The 15,116-nt window shown below is 37.7% G+C and overlaps 1 long non-coding RNA gene across 2 annotated transcripts; it reads right to left on the bottom strand.

Annotated features, from left to right (window-relative positions):
- Positions 1-2,458: 2,458 nt before the first annotated feature.
- Positions 2,459-14,406, bottom strand: LOC144062789 (uncharacterized). Of its 2 annotated transcripts, XR_013296447.1 has the most exons (6): positions 14,324-14,406; positions 13,275-13,342; positions 13,127-13,193; positions 3,915-3,970; positions 3,637-3,804; positions 2,459-3,524 (listed from the first exon to the last, which is right to left on the bottom strand). It is a non-coding gene; the product is annotated as an uncharacterized LOC144062789 (long non-coding RNA). The 2 variants fall into 2 exon arrangements; XR_013296446.1 differs by lacking the exons at positions 2,459-3,524; positions 3,637-3,804; positions 3,915-3,970 and adding an exon at positions 12,685-12,971.
- Positions 14,407-15,116: the final 710 nt, after the last annotated feature.

Raw genomic sequence — 15,116 nt, 5'->3', positions numbered from 1 at the left:
GGGTTTTAATATGATTTCACTCTGAAAAGGAGGTCTTGTCGTGTCCAACTGTAATTGCATATTTTATTTGTTATTGTTTGGATTGATATCAAAATGGACTGCTTTTCGTTCGGGTTCAATTGGTCAGTTGCCGTTTTGGGCCGGCCAAAATGAAGAAAAGTGAAGACGGCCAACAACGGTTAATCATGTTTATTACCAGCAGTAACTATGACGAATTTGACTTCAACCATTCATTACTGCTAATATTCGAAAGGCATATTATGACGAATGTTAGACCCCATGAGACAGATTTTTTTTTCTAATTACATTGAAGATCCGACAGGCCCACGCGCAGGCTGACAGTTTTATGACACCAAATGCCGTGTCTGGAAAATTCTTAACTCACCTTAAAATAGATACGTTTTCATTCTAAACGGTAGTAAAATGAAAGCAGCTGTGAGTAATATATATATATATATATATATATATATATATATATATATATATATATATATATACACACACACAACATACACATTTTCTTCTGGTGGTGTTACGTTGTGACGAATAAGCCTTGAGTTTGTTTTTGCACAATTTTAGGCAATACGAGTCTTTTAACAAATATGTGAACATAAAAATAAATCTTCCCACAGGAAGTTGAAATGCTGTAACTTTGCACCTTCTGGCAGTTCGACGGCAGTGGTTCTTAACCTGGGTTCGGTGAGTCAATCTCAGGGGTTCAGCGGAGGTCAAGCCCCACACCTGACTCATGTGATTCGTGATGACACGCCCCGCTTGACCATCATTGGCTGCAGGCGATCACGCTACGTTGCCCGGCCAATCGGTGCGCTCAGTCGTTGACTTGTGACTGTTGTGATGGTACGTCGTGTGATTTCTTCATTATTTGAATCCCTTCATATTATGTTGAGCAAAAAAGAAAGTGGTCGGATAAATAGGTGCGGTATGAATTTAATATGAATTGATGTATAACGGAACCTGTGGTGTTCCACAGGGTTCAATTCGGAGGCCTCTGTTGTTTTCAGTAACCCTATACCTATGTCATGAATTTGAAAAGAAAAAAAGATCACATTGCCGAGTTGCACTTAAGCAAGAAACCTGTACCCCCCCCCCCACGTCCACCCCCCCCCCCCATTCTGACATCTTTCCAAACAACACAACAAACGCGAGCTTGAGAGACAAGAAAGAAAGTGAATGGAAAAAAGTTCCACCGCCCAGCACAAGATGGAAAAACGTGTGAAATCCATCTTTTGTTGAGCCCAGCTGCGATTGCCCCTGCTCCCAAATCTGGCCCACGGCTCAGCCTCGCTCATGTGGGTCTCCCTCCTTTTGCCCAAACACGGTTATAAGAACTCAGGCGTTACGAACGGACACCCAACACTCACAACTGAAAGCTGCCCTTCAATTTGTTCACGTCTCCTAAAATATACCCGGCTTATCTTCTTGTGTGAAAAGTGGACTTTTACTAATGAGATATGATTTTGAAGTTGCGTTACTTATGCAACGGTGATGAAGTTCCCCAATTCGGCTCTTTCTGACCATTGACGGGACTCACTTCCTTTTGGCTGCCATGGTAACTGGCAGACTGTGAGAAAACAGACAGATTGTGTGCGAGGAATATTGTGGGAGACGTGAGACCTTTGCCATTTATCAGGAACAACCCCGACACCTTCCGTGTACTCTCGACATTTGCCGTACACAAAACTGGTGTGCCCATCAAAAGTCCTATTTATATATATTGGTGGCAAGTTCTGCTTCTTTTTTAACGTTACAATATAGACAGCGGCTAACGCAACTTGGGTTAGCTTGGTAATAACACCGATATATTGATTTTGTTGATATCGATATCTATCAGTGGGTGTTTTTCTGTACACTGTTACTTAAGTACAGGAAGTGTTATGTTTTGAGCCAACGTAAGGCAATTAAGAAGGTGAATCAACCCAAATAAGTCGTTATTTAACGGCCAACATTTGGACTGTTGAGAGCTTGTGGATACAATTCAGTTCTGCTATTGTGGATCTATGAATTGACACTGAAGTCTTGTTTTAGTTGAAAAAAAAAAACCCTCCACATGATTAATATATACAATACTGATTTTACCATGCATTTTCATTTATAGCTATGATATAAAAAAAAAAAAAAATTTTTTTTTTAAATTTTTTTAAATCCACCTTGCTGAACTCAACCCTTAATCCACACATATTACATATATTATTGTTGTCATATATTAAAATTGTTTCTGAAAAGCTGATGTGCTAGAAAAAAAATGAGGGCAGTTTCAAAACCAGTTAAAAAATATAAAATAAAAATTCTGCCAGAAAATGTTACTTGCATATCTGATTTACTTTGTAAAATAAATGTAAAAAAAATTAAAAAGTAAAATAAATAAATAAGTTGACCAGTGTTATTGGGGCATGGATGGAAAAAAAGAAGGAAAAAAAAAACATCCAGAAAATTTTACTTCCATATCTGGTTTATTTTGTAAAAATAAAATAATAATAATAATAAGTTATACATAATAAAAAAAATAAAAAAAATACATATGTTGACCAGTGTTCGTGGGGGATGGATGAAAAAAAAAATCCAGAAAATTTTACTTGCATATCTGATTATTTTGTAATAATAATAATAATAATAATAATAATAATAATAATACATTGACCAGTATTATTGGGGTATGGATTTAAGCTTCAAAATGTCCAATAACACAAAGTGAAAACAACCATCATTTACAATCATGATATTTTTAAGTATGTGTGCGCTATTTTGCACAAAATAAAACCGCACAACATTTTGTGACAGGAAGCACTTGTATTTGTCCGCCATCAGATGGTGATGCGATTATTCCCCTAACAAGGCAGCACATTGAGGCCGATGTGTTCCGCTTCAGGTTGTCTGATGACTCCAGCGCTGTCCTTTAAGCCCCGCAAGTTATTATTAGCTGCCTCACTACTCCTTTTTAAGGCACATTTTTTTGTGAATAAGGCCGTTTACAGAGCAGAATCAGATCAAGGGTTACTGAAGGGTTACCTTTTTCCAGTTTGGTAAACCTTCTTGCTGGTGTGCAGTGTAATCTCTGTGTCTAATTAGAGGATAAATCTGACATGGGACTAAAAACAGAATATCCGTGCCGGGCCAGTTGTGGAAACTCTCTTCTGACTAATACCCGTCAGTATGCCTTCACTTAGTCAGTCAGGATGATAAATATACACCATTGCCTCAAAACTGTCATTATATCAATATATGGTGGATATATAAAGTCTACACACTTCTGCTAAAACGTCGTTCAAAAAATACAGTTTTCTGGATTCCACTTACATTTGCTATTTGTTTTTAACATTAAAAATAATAATAATAATAAAAATAAAATATATAAATATATTTTTTTAATTATTTCTAAAATAGACATTTATTATTGATCTTATTTACTTACATATTAAACTAATAACTATTCATGCTTAATAGATAAACTCAGCATTTATAATGTACAATGTTTATAAATAATAGAGATTAAATTTGGGGTCCTCCTGCGAATGCATAGGGGAAAAGTCATTACTGTACTTTAAAATGTGCTGAATTTATGGTAACAACGCGTTACTGACATCTCTGATTGCAATGTACTGTGGGTAAGAAACAAACCTCTTTCCAGGCTGCAGGCTGGATGAACTCCCGGTAGATCCCCCTGGGCTTTCCACTGGAGGTTATCTTGGGAGGCAGTTGCCCTGAAGTTCTCACATGCGAGCCAGAACTCAATGTTTTCATCACTGAACTCGGATTGCAGATAGCAGTGGAAGGCTGCTAAATACACTGTAGCCAAAGAAAGAACAATTTGTCATTCGAAAACATCGGGAAGGAAATACAAAAAAGGAAAGGAAATACACGCGCCCATCAAATTGGTGTCATTAGCTACATGATACCTTTATTCTGCAGTACGTCTTCAAGACTTGGCAGGGGCTTGTGGTCTTTCGGTGGTCTGTAATAAAGAGTAAATACATTGATTTGTATCCTCAGAAATGCTGGAGGTACGTCAATTATAACTCATTCACTGCCATAAATTCATTTTTAAAAAAGATTAAAAAAAATTGGGGCAAGAGGCGATCATTTTTTAAAATTGTAATTAATCGCATGACTTCACTAGTTAACTCACGATTAATCTCAAATTTTATATCGGTTGTAAATGTACAATAAAAAAAATCTAGGTTTTAATACTCTTGTTAACAAAAGTGGGGGGAAATTTTAAACTAATAGGAATAGTTAAAATGAATTTTTGACGTCAATGGCAATGAATGAATAAAAATAAGAAGAAAATATAAAAAAATTTGGGCCTCTGGCAATTAAAGTTTTTAAACCACAAAAATAGTCCAAAGTAGCTTGACACAATGAGGATTCATGGGAAACTGTTGAGTTTAACTAACCCAGTGCTTGATTCCACATTTAATGACCTGATTAAGTTTGAATGTGATTTCTGTCTTGATGGAATGACGAAGGTATGAACAGGTTTTCAAGCTATGACTGTTTATTTGCTAACAGTGGACCTCTGTCTCCATCCAGTGGCCATTATTGCATATTGAAAACATTTTGTGCAGGAATTTGAGGTAAAGTTTCATTGTGAGGAGGACTATGATCAAGCTGTCCATTAAAAAAAAAATATTGTACCTGTACCTCGCTCCCTCCCTCTCCCACCCTCTCTCTCACTCCCTCCCTCCCTCTCTCTCTCATCCTAACCCCCCCTCGCACCTGCTCCCACACTCTCTCTCTCTCTCGCTCCCTCCCTCTCTTGCTCCCTCCCTCTCTCTCTCTCCCTCACCCTATCCCTCTCTCTCCTTCACCCTACCTCCCTCTCTCTCCCTCTCTGTCCCCCTCTCTCTCTCTTGCTCTCTCTCTCTTTCGCACTCTCTCTCTCTCGCTCCTCTTGCTCTCTCTCTCTCTCTCTCACCCTCCCTCCCTCCCACCCACTCTCTCTCTCCTTCACCCTACCCCTCTCTCTCCTTCACCCTACCTCCCTCTCTCTCTTGCTCTCTCTCTCTTTCGCACTCTCTCTCACCCGCTCCCTCTTGCTCTCTCTCACCCTCCCTCCCTCCCTCCCACACTCTCTCACTCCCTCCCCCTCCCTCTCTCGCCGTCCACCCTCTCTACCCCTCCCTCCCCCGCCATCCCCCCTCTCTCCCCCTCCCTCCCCCGCCATCCCCCTCTCTCCCTCTCACACTCTAACCCCCCCTCGCGCCCTCACTTGCCCCCCCACATTCTCTTTCCCCCTTCCGCCATCTCTCTCCCCCTCTCAAACCAAACACTGGGGACTGAAACTTATTGACGTGTCTAGCTTAATTTTGCATGCTGACGCCCATTCCATGTTCCATGACAGACACGACACTATTCCACTCTGAATTTCACCGTACACATGTTCTTGGTAAGATAATCTTGAGTTGCAATTCTTTGGATGTCCTTGCAACAGAATGACACCATCTGTCGGTGTTTCTGCGTTGAGACCATGTTGGATTTCTGTGATCCGTTTGTGGCAATCAGCAAAAGCCCGGTTGCCTTATCTCCACACCCGCCGCAAACGATGGCGCCGAGCCCGCCAAAGTCCCATGCCATTATCTCTGCTTCCGCCGCTCACATTGGCGGAAGCCGCTGGGGCTTTGCTGCCTCCAAGCGTTCCCTCGGCGCCGGCTGTCCGTCTGGCCTTCCCCCGTCCCCTCACCTTTGCCGCTTTCTTCAATCGCGTCATTTTCTGCTTCCCTGCCGTCCTTTCCAACCTGGCACTGACTTCATTTCCTCTTTTTCGACTTATTTGCGTCTTCCGATGCCTGTCTCCCATAATGCTGTCACCTTCATCACCCTTCATCTCTTTCCATCTCATTGTCCCTCAGTACACCCCTCACACACACACACACACACTTTCTCCCCCATCATTACTGACTACTCCTTTTCCTTCTCCTTCCTTGTTATAGCAATATCGCTCCCTCTTTTGTGATGCTTTTGTCTCTTCACATCACATCTCTGGTTCCGACCTACCCAGACGGTTCGGATGCATTTCCAATTACTGTTTCCTCGCATTCCGCTTTACCTTGCAACTTTTTGACCTTCTCCACTGGATCATTTCGAAATCACCCTGTGCAATCTGACAGTATCTCCTTCACATAAGCTCATGCTGGCTACCAGCAGTTTAATCATATATCAGTGTGGACGTCCAGCTGGCTGGACTTACTTTCTCTGCCGGGACTTCACAATCCCATACACACTATCTGCACTGCCAAAGAAAAGTTGAAGGCAAAACTAAATTTTGACAGTTCATGTAACTGATTTGCAGCCTGACAGAAACATAGTTGCAATCATTATTTTTCTTTTGAGATTGTCAAAATTTATATTGAGGTTGATTTGATTAAAGAAAAGAAGAACTAGTAGTGATAGACTGATACCGATTATTAGTATTTATATAGATATTTCAAGCGGAGATTAATTTGCAGTAGAGAAAATATTAGCGTTAAAAATTTTTTTTTTCCAAACGTATAAAGAAAGGCTCATCACATCAGCATGTGTTAAGCTAAATTAAAAACTAAGCAAGTAAATAGTTCCTTAAAGTTTTCTACTGTAAATAGACATTTTTTTATTAAAAGAAGTTTCCAGCGTCAGCATCATTTTTATAAAGTGTAAATTTAAATAAATCCATAAATGTGCAGCGTTTGCAAGTATTCATCCTTCAGTGAGCTTTATCAGCCTTCAGATTCGTAAAAAGGCAGATGCCGATATTTAGCATTTGGACAAATATCGGCACCAATAATCGGCCCGGATGATAATCGGTCTCTCTCTAGTATACAGCGCCACATTTTCAGGCGTTTCGAATTGGCTGATATCCAACACCGAATGCAACAAAAAAATGCAGTGTTCCTCCAGTATATTAAATTTAGGTCACCATTTTGACTATTGTTCCAATAATTAAGACTTTTATACGCTAAAGCTATCATTTGAACATTTGCACCAGCAGTTGATCCCGTCCTCATAACTGCTCGTTGTTGGCAGCTTGGATGCGCAAACATTATTCAAGTTAGATGGTGCATGAAAATGGATTTGTGAAGAGTGAGTAGGTGATTGCAAAGCACCGTTACGTTTCATTCCAATGTTGACATGCCATCTTTTTGAAATCGCACATCATCGGTATCACCACATCCATCAGTTTGTTGAAATCTTCTCTCATTCAGCACTCTTGTGTACAGGGTTTCACATTTATTTGGTTTATTTATTTATGTATTTATTTATGCTCACCAGCAACTGTGGCTACGGGTTTCTCCGATTTTGTTGTTGGAGAATAGAGACCAAATTTCCGCATTCGGTTAAACAGGTCAAAGCACTTAAAGGGCATTCCAAAAGTTTTGGAACAACAAGGTCACTTTATTGTTGTTGTTGTGATCTGAAGACATTTGGGTTTTAGAACAAAAATATAAATGAGATAAAATGTCTAAACACCAGGTTTTATTGAATGGTATTTATATCTAGATGTGTTAAACAACTCATAACAGAAACTTTTGACATCTTTTGGCCAACTGACTTCACCAGACGGTTGTATTCTTCATCTGAAATGCTTTTCCAGGCCTTTACTGCAGCCTCTTTCAGTTCTTGATTGTTTCTGGGGGTTTCTCACTTAAAATACATGCTCTATTGAGTGAATGTTTTGGGTCATCATTTCGATGCATAATGAAAGCTTCCCACAATCAGTTTGGATGCATATTTATGTAAATTGTTTTTTTAGACTTCAGAATTCATTCATGAGTGAGCCTGTTCCAGAACCAGCCATGAAAGCCCAAGCGATGACATTACCATCACCAACAGAAGCACACAAGTTTGCAGCCAATGGCAAAAAAAAAAAAAAAAACGATTGACAAGCGAGACAAAGAATAAGATTAAGAGGCTCTTTTGCCGCCCTGCGGACTTGTCGCCGTATATGACTGTCAGAACAGTGTTGACGCTTTGTAATCCCGTGAGACCTCAATGTATATTTTGAATGTCATCAAAATGCCACGATGCGAGACAATTCATCATTTAGAGGACAGGCCATCTTGGTCAGGGGGGGGGCAACAGACTGAAATATTACATGGCAACTAAATTGATTTAAGGACTGTAATGAGAAATGGGGAAGATTGCAGCGAGAGCGAGGGAGAGAAAGAAGAGGGGGGGGTGCTGGGGGGGGGGGGCAAATAGAACCAGGCTCTCCCGTCAGTCATTGTCAAATAACCGGGCCTGCAATACGGTCAGGTGAAAGCCATCAGTAAGTGCCAGATTTAGAAGTGAATACTGGAATCATCCTACTGCATCTATAAGTGAGGCAAGTCAGATTACAAGTTTTTATCTCTGCCAGTGTCACACGCTCACCTCAAATATATCCCCAAATGGATTTCATAAACCGGAAAGGCAAAATGTATCCTTAATCCTCCTGAAAAGTCGTCTGGGAGATTTGACTCGAGAGTGATTGAATTCACAAATGCTCTTCCTGCCACAATAGGAGAAAATAATGAAGTGAGTTGAAGCCAAATGGCCTTCAACAGGAGCAGTAAAAAAATAAAACAACAAAAAAAACCACACACTTAAATGCATTGTTAGGTTCTACAACAGTGTATTAGGGCCAGGTATAAATATATATTTTTTTTGTGGGGGGGGGGGGGGCTAATAGTCTGAGAAAAAAACTGGCAGATTTGCGAGAAAAAACTCAAAACTTACAAGAAATACGCATAGCGTACTCTGATGTTTGTGCCAATACTTTTCGGTCGGGTTTTCAAATAGAGATATTAATTCATTGCTTTAGCAGAGATCAAGCATTCACACTTTAAAGCGTTGGGTACTGCCGGCGAAAAAGACACCTCACTTTGCGAAGGAGGATTTAAGGTAATTTGTTAAAATGTATATCTACTTGTACATTTATTTTTCCAGAATAATTATTTACACATTCATAGAATTTCATACATTTTTTTTATAGCTAAGTTGATGTGTCGAATCTGCTGCTCTCCGTCATTCACTTGCATTTACCTAAAGTATGCTAGCTTCTGATTGGTTAGTGTTAGTTAGCTGATAGTGGATCAGGAAGTGTTGTCGCTCTAGCTGCCGTGTATGAAGAGTAAAGTTGTCTGTCTCCATCCTACTTTTTCATTTTATAAACAGTGCCCCATTAACCACCAACGAATACTCACATTAGACTATAGTTACGCTACGTGTATTTCTCGTAAGTTTCTGAGTTTTTTCTTGCAAATTTGCCACTTTATAAAGTCTCAAATTTACCAATTATTAATTATTACCAAATTTCTTTGGTCCTTCCTCGGGTCTCCTGACAGCCTCACGACTCTGGCTGCAAGTGTTCGATTTAGGTGAACGGTATGGGATTTTTTTAATAGATTTTAGGTGAACTAATGAATACACACTCACATGCATGCACGCACATACACATACTCACCCACATACAAAATAAAAATAAAAAATAAATAAATAAATAAAAAAAGAGAGCGAGAGCAATGATGATGACATGTCAAATCGGTAAAATTACCGAATGAACAATACTGAGCTCTCCAGGAAAAAAATAAAAAATAAAATAAAATAAATTTTAAAAAAAGTGGCAAATTTGAGTTTTTTTTACTACTCCCCCCCAAAAAAAGGTAGGGTCGCTATAATTGTGCCAAATAAACAAGTGAACAAATATTTTTACTTGCTTATTAAATATTATTTTTACTTGCTTATTCAGCTTTTTTTTTTTTTAACCTAAAAAAACATGCAGTTTACATAAAAATAAATGAAAATAAGAATCGACTTGTGGTTCAACAAAAATAATTATACCAAAAATAATAAACTTATGAAACATCAAACAAAAACTAGGTTAAAAGTTGACAACTAGTCATTTGTTGGTGACATGGTGTATACCACAATAAACATGGGCAAGAGGAAGCGAAACTACGGTTGGTCTACGGATTTCATAAACTATTTTCCGAACTTCATTTGTCATTATTTGGAAGCGAACAAACCTTTAAAAAAGTTTGATGTGTGTAATAATAAAAAAAAACACACATAAAAACAATTCAACTAAAGATGAAACTGCTTACAAGTTCAGAAATCGTAAAGCGTCGCATCAAAAAGTCTCCAAGAACAATCGACAATGAGGCAGTTCTAATGTGGGAGCTCATTTTTGTATTGCGTCATGTGGAAAAAAAAAACTGCTCAAAGAAGTCTCGCATATCTTTTTGATCTTTTTTTTCCTATTGTCGTGGGGATGATGAAGGAAAAGAAATACAGCTGGAGGCGAACCCAGAACGCAGGGGGAGAAACTTTCAATAACAACTTCACACATCACAGCAGAAGCGCTAAAAGATACCCCACAAAGAGACAAGCATCCACAAAACACATCCCACTTTGGTTGTAGCGACACGCATTCGAGCTGAGTCGGATCTGAGAGTTTCATTGCAAAGAACGAGGCTGAATGGAGGCAAAGTCAAACATTTCAATCATTTGTGCCAGACAGCGAAGCCTGTATTTACACTGCAGCTCTGAGTGACCAATTATGATTAAATGGCATTTCCTTTTCTTTCTTTTTTTTCTGGAGAGCTCAGTATTGTTCATTTGGTAATTTTACCGATTTGACATGTCATCATCATTGCATTTCCTTTTTTCCATTTGCATGTACAATCCAAGAGCTTTAAACCCAAACATACGGCCTGCAGGCCAGAATCGGCCCATCGGGGGTTCAATTTGGCCAATGAGGACAGAACACAAAGGGCATTTTTTCACTAAAATTAACTGTTGCTAATTTTGGCCACTGGAGGGCGCACGGACGACCAACGCGGGGTTGGAGGGTGAAATTACATTTCAGATTACTCTGCAATAAGATAATAATAAATGGAAATAGTTTCAGAATGTACTTGTAATTATTTGCACCCCCAAAAAAAAACTTTTTTTATTTTTAAAGTTTATACTCGTCCGGCCCACTTGACATCAAATTTGGGTAAAAGTGGTAGAGATTCACCGATATGGCTTTTTTAAGATGGTAATTAGTAGTCAAGGAGGCCGATAAGCAATGTTTTGAGACAATATTCACTGTCACTAAAAGGGAAAATATTAGCGTAAAAAAACGCCAACTCTTAACTTTGTCGAAATGCTTTTAAGCATGTACGTTTATTGAACAACTTCAGATTTGCAAAAATGTTTTTTTTATTTTATTTTATTTTATTTATTTTTTTAATCTTAGACAATAGACTTTTTGTTTTTTAATTATTACGAAAAGAGCTCCCAGGGCCATCTTAAAATATGTGCGCGTCTGTTTTTCATTGAACCAATAAAAATGAAAATATTTACATATATTTCTTGCGCAACAAAAATGAACAATCAAAAAGCAATCACATACTGCCAATTTTTTTTAATGAGCCAGTCTCACAAACATTTATTTGAGGTCATATGTGACAACAATTAATGATTTTATTTTTATTTTTTTGCAAATTTATGATAATTTGATGTGGACTTCCAAGAAATGAACAGTAAAGAACATAGGGAGGGTCTTGGAACAAGCCCGACACATTGCAACAAAATCATTTAGCACAACTAAAATGTGATCGAGTAATAAATTATCCCTACCAGTTCTAGTGCCGATAAAAAGCTCAAGTGTGCCAGTTTTGTTTTCTAAATTCTGCTCATTAAGAGTTTGCCAACGACATTAAGTATCTGCCACTAACAAACTATTTTGCTTGCGAAAAAAAAAAAAAGATTAATTGGGTTTTACCTTGTGAGGGGTTCGAGTCCCCTATCTCTGCACGACACGAGTGAGTTTTACCAGCGCCCATTCCAATCCCAATTACACACACTTGACAAGCGGAAGTAATGGATGCATTATAACATATTTCTTGTTTAGGAGATTGTTTTATGCTCACTTGCACTGGCAAGTAAGCGCGAGGAATGAACGATGGACCTAAAAAGAGGACAAGCGAAGAAGTGCGGCCTTATTGCACTTTTTACTGATGCAAATTTAAATGAACATGTATTCATGCAGGAAAAACAAACGCCTTATCTTCATGATCACCAACCAACAGAAAGGCGGATTTTCTGTAGTTAAACCTCCACCAATCTGGTCCATCTTTAATGTTCGTTCTACTAACCCTAACTATCAGACAATCGTATTTTGTCAATTGAACTATTTAATGGATGTCAAAAAGATCAAGTACACAGCCGTAGAGACTTTCCTGAAATATGCAGAAGAAGGTCTAATCTATCCCAAAATAGTTGCTAGTTCTTCTATACTCTAAAAACAGTTGGTTAAAAAAATAACCTAACTAGGGGTCAAAAATGGACCGATCCTCTACTTGGGTCAATTTGACCCAACTTTTAGTCAAGAAACGGGTCTTTTAGTGTAAACCAACTCACGAATATTGATCAGATCCTTTAGAGTGATACTGTCCTAGCCACGCCCACATAAGTATATATATATATATATATATATATATATATATATATATATATATATATATATATATATATTTATTTTTTTATAAATAAATATATATATATATATATATATATATATATTAAAAAACACACATACTGTATATATATATACTGTATACATATATATTTTTTTAATGTTAAAACAAATCACTATTCAAAAATATTGTATACAATTCAAATTGAAAATTAATTAAGTTTATTTCAAATTCAATTTAAACAGTATTCAATTCAAATATTTTATTCAATTCATTTGTCTTTTATTTACAAATATATCCTATTTTTATGCACGACTTTGGCTGGCATTTCACCGTTTTATCTCAAACCTGAAGAAGTAGCACCAACTTTTCACTGTCTTATTGGGATCCATGTTTTTCAAAATCCCATACATTGGTTTTGGAATGAGGAGACCACGTGACCCAGTTCATAAATAGCTGTAGCGTCAAGCTCTCCACAGACAGCCCATAACGTAAGGAAGCAGATGCTCAATTATCAGTTAGAGGTGGGGGGGCCTGTGTAGGCAGCCAACAAACAGAGAAAAGGGGAAGAGGGATGAGGCCATGAAAATGACTGATGGGAGCTCAAATGGCAGCTCTGCCATGGCAGGCAAAGAGAAGCGGGTAGCAAATGGCGGCGAGGGACAACGCTGACAGCTTAGCACGCTTACCTGTCCACCTATCTCTCGAGTTCTGCCTTGATTTGCAAGTTCTCAGCGGGGCACTTGTCTGGGCTGCCTGCAAAACAAGACCTGGTGTCATAAAACTCTGCTGTGACCGGCATTTGCATGTGTAATTATCCCGACTGGAGACTCTCACCGTATGAGCTCACAACAAATGGCTGTCAAACGCAAGCGTGGAGTGGTGTTCGAATGCAGCCTCTGCCACTTGATTACATCAGGATACATAAGAGTACGTTACAAACTTAGAATAGGACATTTATATAATGGGGCCTCTAATGACAGGAGCAGACTTTTTTTTTCCTCGTTCATTCTTTCTAATTGGGGCACTGAAAATTGTTGGCTCCCAAATGCTGGCATTGGATTGGACAATTCTGAATTATTAGCCCTCATGAGTTTTTCACCCAGATTTTCAATTTTTTTATTGACTATCTAAAAATCCTCAAAAATAATTTGAATTTAAATGAAGAAATTAATACAACTTAAATTATATTGATGTATATACCACTTCATCAAATCAGTTGAGTCTGTCAAATAAGGTTGCTTGTAGGGATTTTTAACTCATTTACTGGCATTGACGGCTATAGACGTCAAAAATTCATTTGAACTATTTCTATTAGTTAATTTTTTTCCCCATTTTTGTTAAGAATATGAAAACATAGAAAAAAATTATTGGACATTTAGAACAGATATAAAATTTGTGATTAATCGTAAGTTAACTAGTGAAGTCATGCGATTAATTATGACGGCCTTAAGTTTTAATAATCTTTTTTTTTATCAATAAAAGATTATTAAAAACAAAAAATAAATAAATTACGAAAAAATTTAATCGGTTGACGCCCCCTAATTAAATAATAATATTTTCTTCTAAAAAATAAATTAATTTTATTCTTAAAACATTTTATAATTTTTAAAAGCTCTCCGCTCATTGAAAAGCATTGGATTTTGGAGCTTGAATTTGATTTGTGAGGATGATTTTTTTTTTGGAATATGTAATGAAATGTCGTTTGACATGTTGATAACGACAACTGTTTGCTAGTCACAGGCAAAAGAAACACAATATGCCGTGGAAATGAAGCATTGCATTGTGCAAAAAGCAGATGTGTTCAGATGGTCAGATTTCACAAATGTCAATACATACATACATATAACATAAAGTGCTAGATAAAATCAACAAACATTTCTTACCTGCTGCTCATGTGCCCCCGTGTTTTTGACTTACTGAAGAAACATTTCCAAAGATTTCCACTCCTTTAAATAGGGCTGACCAGTCCGTCTCTAAATGAGTCCCAACAGAAACACATACTAGAAGAAAAGTTCCTAGTCAAGTATAGAAGTGCACAAGACTCAATATTTAGTTGCAAATCTTTCTAATGGCGTACCAAAATGTTAGCATTCTTCCTTTTGCGAACATACTGATAATTGAATCTATCATCTAATAATAATAATAATTTTAAAAAATTAAAGGATTGTCTCCACTGTTCTAATCCTTTTTTTAACTTAATTTTTGTTGTTGCTTTTAACAATTATTATTAACAACATACATTTCCTTTTGTTTACATGTACATTCACATCGTAAAGTCATGCATAGTTTTCATATCTTTATACAATGACCAAATAAAGTAAAATGGAAAATAATGGCAGTTCCATTACAACCATACAAATAGAGGGGGAGGAGAAAAAAAGGGGGTTGGGGGGGGGGGGGGGGGGTTCTAATACTTTTGAAGCAGTGCCTGTTTACTATTTAGTCAGGCATTGCAGGGAAAAAGACTGGAGAATTCAATGCAAAATGTCAATATAATGACTAAAAAGACTGTAATTAACTTGGATTAGAAGGACACAATAATTGATTTGGAATCTTTATTTTGAATCAATGTCATTCCCCTCTCTATTTCACGTCTGACCCCCCGGATACTGATGGCGCACGATTCCAAAAATCTTTGCTGGACTCTTTCTCTGTTTTTCTAATTCCATTCCATTT

This window comes from Vanacampus margaritifer, chromosome 13 (genome assembly GCF_051991255.1).
Source record: "Vanacampus margaritifer isolate UIUO_Vmar chromosome 13, RoL_Vmar_1.0, whole genome shotgun sequence".
In the NCBI taxonomy this organism is placed as follows: Eukaryota; Metazoa; Chordata; class Actinopteri; order Syngnathiformes; family Syngnathidae; genus Vanacampus; species Vanacampus margaritifer.
Note: the sequence above shows the minus strand (reverse complement) of the source record. Positions and strands in the feature narration are given on the sequence as shown.